We start from the raw sequence: 18,276 nt of genomic DNA on the forward strand, positions 1-18,276 counted from the left end.
ATAAATCCAAGTGATTTTGTGGCTATTTTTGAAGCATGATTATCTTGGTATTAGAACTATTTCATTGTGCATTTAACAAGGAAATAATAAATTACGATTATAATAAAAACAGAAAATGCTGGAAACACTTGGCAGGTCAGGAAGCATCTGTGGAAAGAGAAATAGAGTTCAAATTTCAGGCTGAAGACCCTCTGTCAGAATATGCAATAAGTGCAATATTAGATGACATTTGTTTTCAAAACGTATGGTTCAAAATGAATGCAAACAGATGTTAAAGTAGATAATGTGTTATTCCTTAGTCTGAATATTGGTATATGAAATACAACATATTTAATTTGATAATTATTTTAACAATGTAAAAAGTAAATGTAATAATTTAAAATATTATTTTATACATGGTCACACAAATGGTCTGGAAAAGGTCATTTTCAGATCTTATGGTGCAGTCAGGTGGACATTTGAGAGGAGAAAAACACCTTTTTGTTTTTGCAATATTATTACAGGCATCTTCTGTTTTGATACATTTAACAGAATCATACAGTGATACAGCTCAGAAGAAGGCCATTGGTCCACAGAATCTCTGCTCATTACTTGGAAGATGTGAGCCCAGCTGGAGTAGAAAAATAAATGGATCTCAGAATATAAATACACTAATCATTAAAACTTGTTCTACAAGTTATCAAGACCAAAGAGAAAGCAAACCAAGCACTAAGGTTTATTCCTAGAGAAACAGAATTAAAGAGTTAAGAAGTTATGCTAAATCTATATTGATCCCAGTTCAATCACACTTGGAGTACTGCATGTGGTTTTAATCACCAGATAATAAAAATGATATCGAGAAAGTGAGGAGATTACAGGAGGATTTACAAGGATGATACCAGAAGTGCAAAGATATATATCAGGAAAGGATGAGTGGATTGGGCCTCTTCTCTTGAGAAAAGAATGCTGAGAGATGATCGTAGACATTTGAATTGATGAAAGAAAGGTACAGGGAGAATGTTTGCACTTGTGAGGAAGGACTTAATTGGAGGTCATCAGTGTAAAATGATTACTGAGATATTCGATTGGGGATTTAGAAGAACCATCTTTATCCAAAGAATGGTGAGAACATGGAATTCACTTCCACTGAGGTGACTGGACAGGCATATGAGAGAGAAGGAATTACAGAGTCATGCTGGAATAAGAAAAGACAGGGAGGCTGAAGTGGAACATAAATATTTGTATGGACTGGTTGGGAAGCCATTTATATGCTGTACATCATATGATTCCTTGAAAGAACAACACAATTAGTCTCATTCCCCTCTCCTTTGCCCATTACCTGTTTTTCCTTTGTAATAAAAACAGAAAATGCTGGAAACGCTCAGCAGATCAGGCAGCATCTGTGGAAAAAATAAACAGAAAACCCTTTGTCAGGTCTGGGAAAGAGAGAGAACAAGTTGGTTCTAAGTGCAGAGAGGGTGGGACAGGGATGGACATCGCTGATAAGGTATGGCCAGGGTTGCAGTGAGGATAAACTGTAAATGAGTTCATCAGGTTACTGGGTTAATGAGGGCAGTGAGAGAGAGAGAGAGAGAGAGAGAACGTCAAAAAAACCCTGGCTCCAGGAAAAGGAACCATAATATGATGACATTTTACATTGAGTTTGAACGTGATGTTATTCAATACGAAACCAGAATCTTGTCAGAACAAAAGAATGTATGAGGGGAGAACTGGCTGTGATGGAGGTGGCTGGATATCGTCTTCCAATATTCTTTAGATTCTGGAATTGTTTCTCTGGATTCGAGGGTAGCAAATAGTGAGAGAATGGATAACATTTTAAGTTCTTTAAAATTTAAAAACTTGCTTGTTAACTTTGTGTCTTTCTCCATTGATACTGTCTGACCTTCTTACAGCATTTTCTGTTTTCATTTCAGAACCCCGGTCTCCCTGGTTTTTCCACATAAATGGAGCCTTCTGTCCTTCATATAATTCTAGTAAATCTGTCCTGAACACTCTGTGGTCTATGATGTCTTTTTGAGAGTGAAGTTCCCCGAACTAGCTAGAATACTCCAGTTGGGCCCAAGTAAACTCAGCATAACTTTCCTGCTTTTGTACTCTGGACTTCTGTTTTTAGTCCTTCATCAGCCCGACCTTTGATTACCTTTTTGCTATTTACATGTTTATGAAAAAATTTCTGTTTCCCTTTCTCATTGCCATATTTTCTTTGTCCCTATTAGTTTTATTATTTTCTCTATATTTTGTTTTCTAATTGTGTCCCCACTGAATTAAAATTTTGACTTAACAAATGTTTCCTTTTTGTTTTTCACTTTTAATCTTCATAGCTTTAGTTATCCTTTGAATGTTTTTTACAAAGCCAGTGCTCCTTAAAATCTTCAAAACTGCAAGTAAAACTCTCTCGTACATACAAAGTATCAATAGTCCAGTCCTCTTTAATTATCTAATTGCATGTGATTGATTGCCTAGTTCAGCAACACATTCTTAAGTTCCTCCAAAGGTTCATGCTTTATTTCATAAAATATTGCCAGCAATATTTTCTATTACTATGTGAAAACATTTTGCTGATATTTTCTAATGAAGCTTAACCTCTAATCAAGTCCTCCATTTACAGGAAACATACACCTCCTGCAGCAGTGATGGTATTATCAAACGGCTAATTTCAATGCATAAAACAAAGTGCTGGAGGAATTTAGCAGGTCAGGCAGCATCTGTAGAGGGAAATGGATATTTGGGGTCAAGACCCTTCATCCAGGCTGAAAGGTAGCTAGTATAAAGAGGTGGGGTGAGAGCTGTCCAGTGATAGGTAGATCCAGATGAGAAGGGGTCATAGGCAGATGGAGGGGACAGGAGGGCGGAAATAGTGACAGGAGGTGATAGGTGGAGGTAACAAAGGGCTGCAGGTGATGGAATCCGATAGGAAAGGAAAGTGGAGCATGGAACCAAATAAGAGAGGTGTGGTGGCAAGATGGGAACAGTTGGGTGAGTGGGCCCAGTGGGAGGAGTGAGTGGGTGATGGGCAGATGGTGTGGGGGAAAGAAAATGGGTGATAAGAGGATGAGTGGGGGGAGAGGGGGTATGGGTGTGTGCAGGAGGAACTGGGTAGACCAGGAGGAGAGAGAAAGGGATAGAGGGGGAGCAGGTTACCTGAAATTGGAGAATTCAATGGGCATGCCTTTGGGTTGTAGACTACCCAGGCAGAATATCAGGTGTTGCTCCTCTAGTTTGCATTTGGCCTCCTCCTGGAGGAGGCCGAGGATAGACAAGCCAGTGTGGGATTGAGGAAGACAAGTAAAATGGCTGGCAACCAGGAGCTCCAGATGGCCTAGGTGGATGGATTGCAGGTGCTTGGCAAAGCATTGCCTAGTCTGTGCTGGTCACTGATGCAGAGGAGGCCATATCGAGAGCACCGAATGCAATAGACAAGATTGGATGAGGTCCATGTAAATCTCTGCCTCACCTGGAAGGGCTGTTTTGGTCCCTGGAAGGTGGTGAGGGAAGAGGTGTAGGGATAGGTGTTATACCTTTTTATGGTTGCAGGGGGTAAGAGCTTGGGAAGGGGGAAGGATGGGTGGGGAGGGATGAGGGAACAGGGAGTCAGGGAGAGAGTGGTTCCTGCAGAAAGCCGCAAGGGGTAGGGAGGGGAAGATGTGGCCAGTGGTGGGATCATGTTGTAGCTTGTGGAAATGTCGAAGAATGACGTGCTGGATTTCTAGGCTGGTCGGGTGAACGGTAAGGGTGGGGGGAGGTGTTCTACCTGGGGGCGGGGGGGAAGTGGGTTGAGAGCAGAAGTGTGGGAAATAGAGGAGATGCTGGTGAGGGCTCCATCAACCACAATGGGGGTATGCCCCATTTCCTGAAAAAGGAGGACATCTTGGATGTCCTGGAGTGGGTCTCACCTTGTGAACATATGCGGCGGAGGCTAAGAAACTGAGAGAAAGGGATGGCATCCTCACAAGAGACAGGGTGGGAGGAGCTATAGTCTAGCTAACTCTGGGGGTCAGTAGGTCTGTCGTTAATGTCAGTGAATAGTTTGTGTCCTCCAATGTAAAAAGTGAGATGAAGAAAAGAGAGAGAGGTGTCAGAGATAGTCAGGGAGGAAGTTAGTAGTGGAGTTGATGAAAGTGTTGAGTTCTACATGGGTGCAGGAGGCAGCACCAATGCAGTTGTTGATGTAGTGGAGAAAGAGTTGGGAAGTGGTGCCATAGTAAGTTTGGAACAAAGACTGTTCCACATAACCAACGAAAAGGTATGTAGCTAGGGCCCATGCAAGTGTTCTTGGTTCCACTTAATTTTGATGGACAGGCAACTGGACCATCTGAGAAGACAGACAGGGGGAGATAAAAATGACACAATAACCATAGTGCTTTTTTAGATTGTTGTTAAAAATAATGTGTAATATGCAAATATGTACAAAGTTCGTGTACAAAGCATTGGCTTCTTATTAAAATGAACCTGGTTGTCAAATATCTTAATGATCATTATAAAGCAGAATACTGGAGAAGTGATTAAGACTCACAAGCATGCTTCTTTTTCCGACAAGTAATTTTCTCCAAAAATTGAATTTTTTTTCCTTTTCTTTGTATCAGAGTAATGCATCAAATAGGGGGAAAAAATTGCTCCCATTCTCAGAGAATACCCATGTAGTTCATTTGCTCTTGTTGCTTTGTCAGTCCAATCATTTCATTCAAAACAATTGCTTTCCTGACAACTTCAAAACAGCTGGCAAAAGGACAGACTGCTGCACACCATTCAAATTGAATTGTGTATTACAATTAACTAAGAAGACGCACAGTTGTAAATAAAAAAATATATACCTTCTGCTTTTTAAATAGGTCCAAATTTGATTTCCTGTCCTATAAGGCACAGCAGAGACTATACCAATGAAAGCATTTGTACCTGGACAACATCAAATAATTTTGCCGCTGCTTCTTAATCGTGTGAACTCAGAAAATGTGCTTATGAGTTTACGTTATGAATTATTCATTTCACAGCAAAATTATTATAGGTCTGCAAGTGATATCAGCGCACAAACTATACAAAAATAAGATGTGTTGCAGGGCCAGTGTGTGCCAAACTGACAATGTTTCATGTTGCAGTATGGTCATTTGTTAGTCCGTGTAGCATTGTTACACTTGACATTTAAAATGTGCCATCTGGTTTACAATCTTTATAAAGAACTTTCTTTTAAGCAAATCACATCTTTCTGGAACAAGACATAATACCCAGTTTCAGTTCAATTCATGTATTCTCCCAGACCCAGTGAAATAGAATTTGCTGCCTGTAGCTTGGAGTGCAATTTTCTTAAAATATGTTTTTTTTTAATGCATTGGCTTTGGCAAGCTGCCAATTTTTGCCCATTGCAGAGTTAAGGTGACTCATGGCCAATCATCAGTCCATTTAAGTGCTGTGTAGAAAGGCTACTGATTCACTATGAGCTTATTTTGCCCTACTCTTCTAAACACCTACTTGCTTATTGGGTTTAGCATTAGATTGCCATATTGTTGAAACAGGATAATGTTGAAAATCATTTTTCATCCCACAATGTGGACTCAACTTAAAAGTCAGAAAGGGTAGGGGTAACATGTGAAGCACTTGCATTCTCACAAGAGAAGATTATTTTTTAAGGATATTTTATTAAAATAGTTAAATGTAATTTTACACTTTGACAAGGGTTCATGAATTCATGGTCTTTGGGACCAAAATTATTATTTGGTTGAATGCCAATATTGTTAGCCAATATCTGAGTAGAGATTGGATTAATTTGGGGTGGCAAAAGGGAAGAAGCATTGACATTTAGTGGACATTTCTTACATGCCCTCAACAATCCATAGTGACTGTTTTGGATTTTCAACATGCTGCTGCTACTGATACCAAATGGCCTGTCTCTGACTGAACATAATTACCTGCAAATGTATGGAGTACATTCCCACCTGCTGTATTTGTGATACTTATATTGATAAAGCTATCATTGCTTCGGATGAATATGAGGGGTTTCCAGTCATATCTGTAAGACCTATTTCTTTCTTATCACTTATTTTTTGAACCTGCTTTGCTGAACAAACATACCTATAGAACTGGTTCATTACCCTAAAAGCTGGTGTTTATATCACTAATATAACTCTATTTGTGATTTACAGTTGCCATGTAGATCATGTAAATCTGATTAACAAGTCTGTTTTTTTGCTCTATTGGCTGTAGCTACTTCAGATCTGATGCAGAAAACAATAAATATTATTTTCCTGGCATTCTTTTTTCCAACCCCAGCACCTAATTAACCATGATTGGATTGCCCATCCCTTTTCTTGGAGAAGATGGCAGTGGACTTTCACCTTGAATTGCTGCAGTTCTCATTCTGATGGGGCTCTCTCAACACTCCATCCTAATATTGCAAAGTATTGAGCCTGTCAAGATGAGGCCAGTGATAAATCGGTGTGAATAATATTTATTATTTAGCTGCTGACACTTTTTCCACATGAAATTAACTTTGAATGTTTTGTGCTTTGCTAGCACAATATAGGAAAAGCTTAAATCAATGGCAGATGTCAAACTTTGGCAGGGACCCAAATCAATCCTTAAATTTAAGTCAGGACTTCTCAATTATAATAAAGTGCTGTATGTTGGAAATTTCAGTGGAATTTGAAGTCTTGTGATTTTCTTTCATGTAGGAAGTAACCATGCTGCAGAAATCATGCAATTATGCCTCTATTGCTGAAAGATATGTTCATCCAGATTTTAGAGAAGTATCAAATATAAAGCTCTGATTAGGGTTGTGCCTTAATTTGTCCTTCAGATTTGGAAAAAACTTTGTAGAATATTTTGGGACACTCCCCATCTCCTTTTGGGCTTCCTTGAAATGAGAGTCTGAATGTTCACAAAGCACTGAAAACAGGAGGAAAGTGGAATCTGAATGAAGGATTTTATTTGAAGCACCATACATATGTATAAGGTGTAAAATTGTTTATGAAATGGTATATGAGTAATACTAAATGGAACATTAGAATTAGCTTGATAAAGAAATGAATAACTTTAATTTATTATACTCTGTATTTTATATTTCTGTACAACTTAGAAGAAGGCCATTTGGCCATTCAAGTCTACACTGGCTTTCAGAGAAAATGCATCAATCCTATTAACAGCAACCCACCCCAACCCCATCCCTACATCCCATCCAAAGTATTCATTGTAAAATAAAATGTAAAATATCTCTGTATTTTATATTTCTGTACAACTTAGAAGAAGGCCATTTGGCCATTCAAGTCTACACTGGCTTTCAGAGAAAATGCATCAATCCTATTAACAGCAACCCACCCCAACCCCATCCCTACATCCCATCCAAAGTATTCATTGTAAAATAAAATGTAAAACAGACTCAAAAATCTTCATTCATGCCTTAAGTCCATAAGGCATAGGTCAGTGATTTTCATATTGATTGAGTTTATATTTGCAAAAGTTGAGATAATTATGTTAAATAAGAGACAGATCATTATCATTTTGTGTCAGAACAAGATGGTTGAATATGGCTAATCTCTTACTATCCCCATTGTCTTCTACAAGAAGCCATATTCAACATCCTGGTTTTTTTTTCATTTCCTTCTGCGTCCCTCAAGTAAAGAAAATTATATTGGGTGTTGACTGTTGTGGGGGAGGAAAATGTGGCATTCAGTGGCTTCCTTCTCAAACATCTTCATTCACTCATGCTTCCCCCATCCCTTTAATCATATTGTAGTGCTATCCCTTTGCCTCCCTCATTTTTTTTGTCATGTCATATCATCCACACCCTGACTTGCACAAGTCCTTCCATTTACAATATTAGCTCTTGTAATCTGCCCTTCTACCTTAAATTAATTTGTTCCACTAGATCTCAAATCCACATCCACAGCCCATGTTCCTCCTTGCTCCCTCCAAGGGAAAATGGTGAGAGGCTGGAAACACCTTACTCTCCGCAAATTCACCTTGATACCTGATTTTCTATTTACTTTAAATAATCTCCATTTCTTTCTCTACTTGATTCTTTTGCTGTATTAGAAAGTAGAATATTTGTCTTGTAAGTGGAACCCATAAGCATTCACTTTTTTGTCATATACAACATAACAATGGTGAATTCATTATTTGACTTTATAATTCAACTAACATGAACATGAAAACTTCCTCTTACTTTTTTGTTCACCTGCTTTTCACCTCAATTTAGTACAGAAATAATATTTTCCTCGTAGTTAGAGGAAAATCTTTGCTGAACCAAAGAGTCACAGAGTTTACACAGCATGGAAACAGGCCCTTTGGTCCAACTTGTTCATGCTGACCATGTTGTCTACCTGAGCTAGTCCCATTTGAGTTTGACCCATATCCCTCTGAACATTTTCTATCTATCTACCTGTCCAAATGTCTTTTAAACATTGTAATTGTACCTGCCTCTGCCACCTCCTCTGGCAACTCATCTCACATACCCACCACCCTCTGCGTGAAAAACTTGTCCCTCAGGTCCCCTTTAAATTTTTCCCTTCTCACCTTAAATCTATGCCTTCTGGTTTTAAACTTGCCTACCCAGGAAAAAAGACTGACCATTCGCCTTTATCTATGCCCTTCATGATTTTTGTATACCTCTATAAGGTTACCCTTCAGCCTCCCACACTGCAGGGGAAAAAAGCCCCAGCCTATCCAGTCTCTCCTTATAGCTCAAGCTGTCTAGTCCCAGTAACATCCTTGTGAATCTTTTCTGTGCCATTTCCAGCTTAAAGAGATTGTTCCTATAGCCAGGTAATCAGAACTGCACACAATACTCCAAATGTCATCTCACCAACTTCTTGTACAGCTGTAACGTGGCATCCCAACTTTTGTACTCATTGCCCTAACTGACGAAGGCCCTTGTGTCAAAAGCCTTTTTCACCACTCTATCTACTTGTGTCGTCCCTTTCAAGTAACTATGTACCTGTACCCCTCAGTCACGCTGTTCTACTGCAGGGCCCTTCCATTAGAACGGTAGACTAATAGCTGAATAAAAGCACTGAGCTTTTAAAGAGGATAATGATGAATAACAATGACAGGTTTAGGAGAGAGATTTTGGAGCTTGGGGGCCTGATACCTGAAAGCACAGTGACCTACTTGTGGAGTAAAGAAAGTGTGGAGGAACTGCACAATAGGCCATAAGTTTTTCGTTAAGTAAGGCTGTAGAACTTTATAGAGTTGGGGAAGGAAATGACTGAAGGAATTTAACCAAGTGGATGAGGATTTTAGAGCCAATGGATGCTGATTAGAGTTTAGAGGTGAGTGAGATTAAGTTAGTATAAGATTTGGTGGCAGAGTTTTGGGCAACTGAAGAGGTTGAAAGATGGGAGGCCAGATTGAAGAATATTGAAATAGATGAGACTGGAAGAGGAAAAGATATGAGAGTTTTGCCACCAGATGGATTGAGGGGTAGTGAGGAAGAACAAGGAAAGTTGATATTTAATGGTATAAAGAATTTGGAAGTGGACGGTGAGTTTAGGATTACACAAAACGGCAATGTTTCTAATAATTTGGGTTTGCCTGTGGAGTGGGATAGAATTGGCAGCATGAGAATGGAATATGTTGCAGAGACTGACAATGATGACTTTGGTCATCCCAATGCTTAAATAAAGGAAATTGCAACTCTTCCAAGACTGAATGCCAGACAAACAATCTGACAAGCCAAAAGCAGTGAAGGGACAAAAGGTGATGATGTGGAGTCGGTTGCCAATGCTTCTGTGCAGAACCTGATCCCATGTTTTAAGCTGTTGTCACCAGCAACAGCACAAAATATGAATTCCTGAAATTCTGAGACCACTCACCATCTTTAAGTTTTAGTGGCTGCATGTAGATTAAACAACTCCTTGTCTTTGTACACAATATTATACTATGGCTGCAATATGTCAAACTGTACATTTTATATAATCAAAACAATTTGTGTACTTGTGTTACAAAGCTTAACCGTAAATTGATTGTGGTTAAATACATTTAAAATCGCAAACATGAAAATGTTGAAACTTAAGTTATTAAAGAACAAAATTATATTGACTTCCAACGTGAGACCTTTTGCCCCAGACCAAATAGATTTGCTGGGGGGTTTGCAGGTTGTGGGGTGAGGTGGCTGAAATGAGATTGGGAGGTGTAGGTTAGAGAGAAAAACAAAGGGACACTTCACTTATCAGGAGGTTGGACAGTAAAACTGCATGAACAGCTTTTTCCTCAGGATGTCTCTCTTCCATCTTAAGGACAAATTTGGTGGAACAAAGATTTTGGATTTATTTAACACCTTTTATGACATTAAAACAATGAATAATCAGATGATTTTTCCTGTTTTTTTTTATTTGAAGGTTACATATTGTGGGATATTTCCTGACAAATATTTTCATGGGATCCTTTATATCCATTTGAACAAGCAAATCGATTCTCAGTTTAACATTTCAGCTGAAAGTTGACAGCTCCGGCTGTTTACAGAAGTGTCAGCCTAGATTTACATGCTTGTTTCTTTGGACTGGGTTTTGAGTTCACACTCTTGATTCAGAGGTGAAAATACTGCCACTTAGCCAAGATAATACTTAGTTGCACTTATTAGAAAATGTGTGAACTTCAAATAGCAGTAGGAAATTAACTGGAACACAATTTAAAATAAGACAAAACTTTAGAGAGCGTTAACTTAGGGTGGTAATGATCAGTTATAACTACCCTTTGTGAGCTGGCCTGGTACCCTCAGTCAATCACAACCACAATATCATTTATTTTGCCATGATCTGAAGTTCAATACATGGAATTAATTCCAGGATGAAATTTTTTGAAAAGTCAGCTTCAAGGATACAAGGCAAAAGCTGAAACAGATTAACTGAGAAAAATCATTTGATTCTTCAGTAAAGGATTAAAAGGAACACCTTCAAAATGTGCATTGTTGAGCATGTAGGATAAGTAATTATGAAGATTACTAAACACAGCCATAAAAAGCTTAAACCTAAATGGATTACTGGCACAAATGAAGTGAAATAGAAAGGGATGAAAGACAAGAGAATCCGTGGGGAAATGCAAGAAACTTTAGAAACATACCAGAAGGGTTAGAAGAAGGGCAAAGAGAAAAGTGATAATTAACATCATTGCACTTGCCAGAAACAGCAAGAATATCTTCCTGTATTACAAAAGATGGTTAAGAAAGAGGATAAAAGCATGAAGGATTAAATTATGAACGAAGAGGGAATAGTTAATATTGACAATGCTTGGTTTAAGTTGTCAGTGGCTAAGTCTATTTTAACAGACGTGTCATTTGTAGTGATAATAGAATTAGATTTTCCAATTTTGACCTCAGCAGGATGAAAGTTCAAGAGAACTCAAAGTAAACCCATGGGACAGATGACATCAATTTCAGGGTTTGAATGTAGACTAAAGATGAAATGTGCAAAGTATTCAAAATTAAGGAGTTTCTGAATTGAGAGGATCTTGTAAGATTATTCTTATTAATTGGCGATCCCCCAGAATCAAAGTTGATTTGCATTTACACCCGTTCTATGGGTACTGAGATGACAGGTGAGGTCAGTGTGAGAACTCCAGGTGGTTTCACAAACAGGACAAGTGAGTGGGTAATCTGGGTGGTGACGCACTCCTTCTGCCACTTCTACAGGGCTTCTGTGTGCTCCTGCTGAACGGACAAGGTTCTCGATGCCTTCTCGCATTCTCATTCTCCATTAAGAGCAGCCATGCGTCAGGGATTCCTTTGTGTCATGGCGAACTTTCAAGGTTTTGAAAACATCCTTGAATTTTTTCTTCTGGCCACCAGGTAAGTTCTTATGTTTACAAAGTTTGGAATAGAGTATTTGTCTCAGGAGCCTGGTGCTGGGCATGGCAATGACATGGCCTGCTCTTTGGAGTCAGCTGAGTGTAATTATGGTCATAGTATTTGGAGAAGATGCCAACAGCCTATTTCCTTAAAGATTCATATATCCTGCTAATAGATTTGGAGGATTTTGTTGAGATAGCATTGGTGGTATTTCTCCAGTGCTTTGAAGAGTCTGCTGTAAGTCGCCCATGTCTCAAAAAGCATATAATAAGGTAGGGATTACTGTGGTCCAATAGGTTATGAATTGGCTTTGAGGTCTTGATCTTCAAATACTGTTTCCCTCGGATGGGAAAGGCTTTTCTGGTGTACTTATAGGTGATGGTCAATTCTCATTATCTGAAAGGTGGCTCCCAAGGTATGGGAAGAGGACCACGTATTCCATATCGATGGAAGGTAGTGTTATACAGCAGGGGAAGCTGGTAGAGGGCCATTGACTTCCAATGTTAAATTTAAGGTCCATTCTCTTGTATTCTTCAGTGAATGAGTTGATGACTTAGACTATGGCTTCTGAAATGCGCACACATGCAGGCATCATCTGTACACTGCAGCTCAAAGACTAATGTCTGAGTGATATTTTTTCTGGAGTGTGGGTACTGTAGGTTGAACAGTTTCCGATTGGTCCTGTAGATTAGCTCCACTCCAACAGGAAGCTTGTTGGAGGTGAGGAGTAGCATTGTAGTTGGAAACACTGAGGGAAGTGCAAGTGCTTAACACCAGTCTGCATAGGATTGGGTTCCTTGTCGATTTGTTCAAGATCACTATCTGCATGGGATCATGTGGCAAATGTAGAATGGAGATGGAATTTTGATGGACAGACACATTTGAGAAGGTTTATTTGAGGTGTAAAAATGCCATGTATAGTGGCTGATGCTGCTTCATATATTTTCTGTGGTGAAAGTTCCATGCACTGTGCCTCTGGATGGATGGAATTCGCACTGCAATTTATGTAGCAGTTCTTCGGCCACTGTAAGGACATGGTTGGAGAGGTCCCTGGAGATGAATTTCCCTGTACCAGATTGCAGGGAGACCCTGCTGTAGAACCATGATGAGATTTGTCTATTTTCTCGAGGATAGTCACGATTACAGAGTCTGAGCTCCCTTCGATGTCCTCTTCTTCCCTGTAAGATGAAGTTGTGAACCTGTGCTTGAGCTTCCTCTTACCTAAGTTTTAGAACTTCAGCAGGGAAAGTGTCTGCTTCCAAGGCCTTGTTTCTCAGTTGGCGTGTGACATTTTCAACTTCTTGTTGGTCAGGGTTGGTGACGAGGCTGAACCGGACAGTTTGCTGTGGAATGAAGGCAAGGACGTCGTCACCAACCCTGAACAATAAGTCAGAAAGTTCTTATGCCAACTGAAGAACCACAAGAAACTAGGTTGAGGTGTTCTTTGAAGTGCTTTCTCTTGTGGATACTGACTGCGTCTCTGTCATGGATAAGTTCACCACCATTCTTTGGCTCTGAGTACAAAGGTTCCTTGGGTGTTTGGATGGTTGATAGTCCTAACAGCATTGAAGAATCTGCTTGTCATGGTTATCAGAGAGATCTTGGACCTCCTGTGTACTTTCCACTCACCATCTGTTCTCTAGCTCAGGTTCCAGGCACCCATGGTGTTGTTTCTTTTCCTTTGATGCATGGGACGGACCTTCCAGTCCAAGAATGCCTTCCATTTGTGGTTAATAGGCTCCTGGATTCTCATCAAACCTGTCCAGGCATTTTCTGGTCGAGGAACCAAGACACATGACCACTCATTATGGTAAACTTTAGGGAGTGGATATTCTGTGGTTCCTGTTGGTTGGGGTCATAGGGTTGTGTGAGAGGTGCTCCATGTAAAGAACCATCTCTTCAAGTTCCTTAAGACCAGAAATAAGGTAATGTCATATCAATATTCAATAAAGTTAATCTGGGCAATTATCTTACATTAAGTAGCAAAGTAATGAAATATTAAACTCTGCTAACTTGGGCAGGGAAGTGAGAACTTGGAAATTTTGGCAATCAAGTCAGAGGAATCAGTTACAATTGACAAAAGATCTGCAAATCAAAACAGTGGCAGATAACTGCAAGGAACTGTACATTGTCTTGCATCACATAATGGATGGTGAACAATTCATAAACTGCAAAGTCAAAAAAGGTAAGTAATAGTATGCTTGGGGATCAATTTGTCAGGCCACTGTGAACTATATTGCTAAATCAGTGGAACATAAATCAACACATCCAATATTAAGATGATCCTGTTGGGATGATATCTTGCATTTTGTTCGCAATTTGTAGCAGAAAAGTAGAAGGTAGATGTAATTTGTTCCATTGTTGCTAATCTAGTTTGATCAAGTGGCATCATTTAAAGTTAATGCTGACAAATAACAATGTACATCAGCTATAGCTCAGTTCCGAGCAGCATTTCTTGAGTCTGAAAGTTCAGGTTTCCAGCTCCACTCCCACAATTTGAGCACAAAAATCTAGGTCAACACCCCACTGCAGTAAAGGGAAACCTATACAATTAGTCTTTTAGATGAGACACCATTCTGTTCTCAGGTGACTGAAGAACATCTAAATGCACTACTTCATATTGTCAAGATATGTTATTGCTGGTGTCTGGGCCAGCATTCATCCCTCAGTCAGCACTTCTTGCACAGATTATCTCGTCATTGACATATTACTGTTTGTGGGAGCTTGCAGAGCACAAATTGGCAGCTGCATTTTCTACGTTACAATAGTAACCACATTTCAAAAAAACAGTAAATTAGCTATGAACAATTTGGGACGTTCTGAAGGATGTATAAAGCTGCTATGTAAATGCAAGTCTATCAGTTTTCAAAGAGCGCTATCAATAATGCAGATATTCCTGCCAGGATCTGTGGTGGCCAAAGTTGGGGGAGAGACAAGACTGTGAAGCTGTGCCAGTCTCAATCGTTGATACCAGTCAGTAACACACAGGAGAAACTCAGCAGGTCAGGGAGCGTCCACGGAGGGAAATGAACAGTCGGCATTTCAGGCCAAGACCCTTCAACAGGACTGGAAAGGAAGAGGGCAGAAGCCAGAGTAAAATGGTAGGGGGAGGGGCAGAAGCACCAGCTGGCAGGTGATAGGTGAATCCAGGTGAGAGGGGAAAGGTAGGTAGGTGGGGGAGGGGGGTGAAAGGGAATGATGTAAGAAGCTGGGAGGTGATAGGTGGAAGAGGCAAAGGGCTGAAGAAGAAGGAATCAGATAGGAGAGGACAGTAGACCATGGAATAAAGGGAAGGAGGCGGGCAGGTCGTGAGGGTGGGGGGGGGATGAGAAGGGGTGAAGGGGCCACAGGAATGAGGGAAAACAAAGGGGGGTGAAGAAAACAGAGGGGAGGGGTTACCAGAAGTTAGACAAATCAATGACAATGTCAGGTTGGAGACTACCAAGACGGAATATGAGGTGTTGCTCCTCTAACCTGCATCTGGCCTCAATATGGCAGTAGAGGAGGCCATAGACAGACATGTCACTGCGGGAATGGGAAGTGGAATTAAAATGGCTGGCCACTGGCTGGTGTGGCGGACGGAGTGAAGGTGCTCGACGAAGCAGTCACCCACTCTGTGTCAAGTGTGTGTTGCTGCAGATTTCCAGCATCTGCAATCTCTTGTGTCTCTACTGATACCCTTCGTCTTCACTGGCAGTCCCTTGGGATTGAGGATGACTTCATTCTGCTTGATTTTTGTGGGTTCAGAGGTGACTGATGAAGCCATTTGGGAACTGTAAACTCTTTCAGAGAGGGGGTAGGAGATACCTGATGGGGGAGGCGGGCAGGTAGGTAGTTTGAGAGGAGGTACATTCCTTCTACCATTTACATTCGTGCTCCCAATGCATGGACTTGAGGCTTTCAACATTGTCCCTAATACTCCTCCTTTGAAATTTGGAAACTTTGAAATGTATTGGCCAGCAATCCCCAAGTGTCACTGGGGATGCTGCATTTCTTTTTCGATATAGTAGGCAGCTCAATATTTCAGGATTAAAATGTTTCAGAACCCAGAAGGTAATATGAATGGGGTGCTATTCTGACTGGAGGTCTGCGTGATCAGTGGTATTCTGCAAGGATCAGCGCTGGGACCTCAGTTATATGAATGATTTGGACAAAAATGTAGGTGGCTAATCAATAAGTTTGCAGATGACACAAAATTGGCAGAGTTGTAGATAGTAAGGAAGTTTGTCAAAGAATTCAGCAGGATATAGAGCAGTGAGAAATGTGGGCAGAGAAATGGCAGATGCAGTTTAATCCAGACAAGTGTGATATGTTGCACTTTGGGAGGTCACAAATGCTAGAGATAATATGCAGTAAATGGCAGGACCCTTGAGAGCACCGATGTACAGAGGGATCTTGGAGTGCAAGTCCATAGCTCTCTGAAAGTGGTGAACACAAGTAGATACAGTGATAAAGAAAATGTACAGCATACTTGCCTTCTTCAGTGAACGAGTTGAGTATATAAATTCGGAAGTCATGTTGCAATTGTACAAAACTTTGGTGAGGCCATATTTGGAGTATTGCGTGCAGTTCTGATCACCACATTACAGAAAGGATGTGGAGGCTTTTGAGAGGGTGCAGAAGAGGTTCACCGGGATGTCACCTGGATTGGACACCATTAGCTATAAGGAGGGGCTGGACAAACTTAGATTGTTTCCTCTGGAGTGTCAGAGGCTGAGGGGTGACTTGATGTAAACAATATAAAATTATGAGAGGCAAAGAAAGGTAAATAGTCAGAGCCCATTTCCCCAGGGTGAAAATGTCAATACTTGAGGGCATACCTTTAGGGTGAGATGGGGAAAGTTTAAAGGAGATTTGTGTTAAATTTTTTTTTACACACAAAGTGGTAGGTGTCTGGAATGTGCTGCCAGGGGAGGTGGTGGATGCAGATATGGCAGCAGCGCTTAAGAGACATTTAGACAGGCACATGAACAGGCTGTGAATGGAGGGATATAGACCATGTGCAGGCAGATGGAATTAGTTTGGAATGCATCGTGGTCATGGACTGAAGAACCTGTTCTGGTGCTGTAATGTTCTATGTTTTACCTTCAATGTCCTAAGCTTTGAGTACATCTTTTCCTCTGTCTGCCTGGTAATCTCATCCCACAACAGAGCTCAGAGAAGAGCATCTGCTTCAGGAGTCTGGCATCAGGCATCTGAATGAGGTCCTGCCCAATAGAGTTGGCTGAGTGTAATTGGAGTCTTAATGCAGGGGATATTGCCTGGGAGAGGACTCTGCTGTTGGTTTGCTTATCCTTGCCTTGTTATGACCTTGCACCTTATTGTCTACCTGCACTGCACTTTCTCTGTAGCTGTTACACTTTATGTACATTGTTATCGTTTTACCTTGCACTACCTCAATGCATTGTGTAATGAATTGATTTGTATGAATAGTATACAAGACAAGTTTTTAATCTGTACCTTGGTACACGACAAAAATAAACCAATTCTAATTTATTCCAATGAATCCTGAGGATTTTGTAGAGAATGCATTGGTGGTTACCCTTCCAGTAACTTGAGGTGCCTGCTGTAGGTAGTATCAAGATGGGAAAGCAGGGATTGCTGCTTGAGTTTTGTACCAGGTCTGAAGTTTGATCTCCAAACACCTTTTTCTTAATTGACCAAAGACAATGGTGAATTTCATCATTGATGGCCGCCTTCGCTGAGAGATGGCTCCCATGATATGTTGTCCATGTTTACCAGCATTTATATAATATCTTTAAATGTCCCAAGGTACAATAGAATTACCAATTGGGAAAGCAATGAGGGACAATCAAGAATTTGGATAATGTGCTGGGGTTTGTTACGGACTCAGTGAAAGTCCCTTTAAGATAGAGAGTGTGTGTGTATGTGTGTGTGGGGCGTGCTTACGTCAATAGAAGATAAAGGACGTAATGACGTTGTTGGAGAAGGAAGAAGAAGGAGAGAGAGAGAGAAGGGAGAGAGACACCAGCCTGCTTGTTTTCTCTATCGATGGATGAGAAACAATAACTGTGTTTGCTACTGAAATCCATGTATGGAAGTTGGAAGTAATCCGGTGGAGTTCACTTTGTTGCTGACCTGTAGAAGGAAACAGGTATTTGTGTGTGGACGACCACGATTCGGATGCTTTTCACTACCGAGTAAACGCTGGAGTGTCGTTTGGGTTCCATCATGGAACATTTGGATTTCGTATTTACTCTCCCTATGTTTCTCTACGTCTACGTCTTATCTTCAGACAACGGTGGTTGTTGAAGAAGCCCTTGCTCATGTTTCACCTTATGGCTTGCGGAACTGAACTTTAAGAACCATTCCGGAACTTGGAGTTTGGGACTTTGTCACACACACACACGAAGAGTTTAGTTTTGGGGTTAACATTCAAGGTTTAACATTTTTGAATTCTAACATACTAACATTTTTACTTTTATTTTATGTATTATCATAAGTAGTGATTAATAAAATAGTTTTTAACACTGAATCATGCTCAG

This window comes from Pristis pectinata, chromosome 6 (assembly GCF_009764475.1).
Source record: "Pristis pectinata isolate sPriPec2 chromosome 6, sPriPec2.1.pri, whole genome shotgun sequence".
Taxonomy (NCBI): domain Eukaryota; kingdom Metazoa; phylum Chordata; class Chondrichthyes; order Rhinopristiformes; family Pristidae; genus Pristis; species Pristis pectinata.